The sequence below is a fragment of the Schistocerca piceifrons genome, unplaced genomic scaffold (assembly GCF_021461385.2).
Source record: "Schistocerca piceifrons isolate TAMUIC-IGC-003096 unplaced genomic scaffold, iqSchPice1.1 HiC_scaffold_936, whole genome shotgun sequence".
NCBI classification, from domain to species: Eukaryota; Metazoa; Arthropoda; class Insecta; order Orthoptera; family Acrididae; genus Schistocerca; species Schistocerca piceifrons.
Genome location: NW_025729208.1, coordinates 3,709,113 through 3,709,984, shown reverse-complemented (window position 1 = coordinate 3,709,984; position 872 = coordinate 3,709,113). Strand labels below are relative to the sequence as shown.

The 872-nt window shown below is 54.6% G+C and overlaps 1 non-coding gene across 1 annotated transcript in view; it reads left to right on the top strand.

Moving 5' to 3' along the window:
• The first annotated feature begins 261 nt into the window (after window positions 1-261).
• Window positions 262-872, top strand: part of LOC124771377 — a 1,909-nt gene continuing 1,298 nt past the window's right edge. The window contains exon 1 of the ribosomal RNA XR_007013390.1: window positions 262-872. This exon is cut by the window's right edge and continues 1,298 nt beyond it. This is a non-coding gene — a ribosomal RNA (small subunit ribosomal RNA).

Sequence of the window (872 nt, the reverse complement as noted above, 5' to 3'; positions counted from 1 at the left end):
CAAGCTCAGTTGGGAGCACGGGTGGTCGCACCGAAAGCGTCTACTCGCCTAACTCCGGGCGATTGCGCCTCTCTCGAACCCGACCAAGTACTTGGGACGGCGCTGCGCGCCGCCGGGACCTGAGAGGGTTTCGAGGTGTATTGTGCAGGGGAGCTCAGCCTCCTCCTGTTTGCAGAATGATTGAGCGGACGCTTGCGTGTTCGCGCGGGCCCCCGGGACACACTCCCGGGCGGCCGGCTGCTCAGCTCTAGTTGACGCAGCTCCCTGGTTGATCCTGCCAGTAGTCATATGCTTGTCTCAAAGATTAAGCCATGCATGTCTCAGTACAAGCCGCATTAAGGTGAAACCGCGAATGGCTCATTAAATCAGTTATGGTTCCTTAGATCGTACCCACGTTACTTGGATAACTGTGGTAATTCTAGAGCTAATACATGCAAACAGAGTCCCGACCAGAGATGGAAGGGACGCTTTTATTAGATCAAAACCAATCGGTCGGCTCGTCCGGTCCGTTTGCCTTGGTGACTCTGAATAACTTTGGGCTGATCGCACGGTCCTCGTACCGGCGACGCATCTTTCAAATGTCTGCCTTATCAACTGTCGATGGTAGGTTCTGCGCCTACCATGGTTGTAACGGGTAACGGGGAATCAGGGTTCGATTCCGGAGAGGGAGCCTGAGAAACGGCTACCACATCCAAGGAAGGCAGCAGGCGCGCAAATTACCCACTCCCGGCACGGGGAGGTAGTGACGAAAAATAACGATACGGGACTCATCCGAGGCCCCGTAATCGGAATGAGTACACTTTAAATCCTTTAACGAGTATCTATTGGAGGGCAAGTCTGGTGCCAGCAGCCGCGGTAATTCCAGCTCCAAT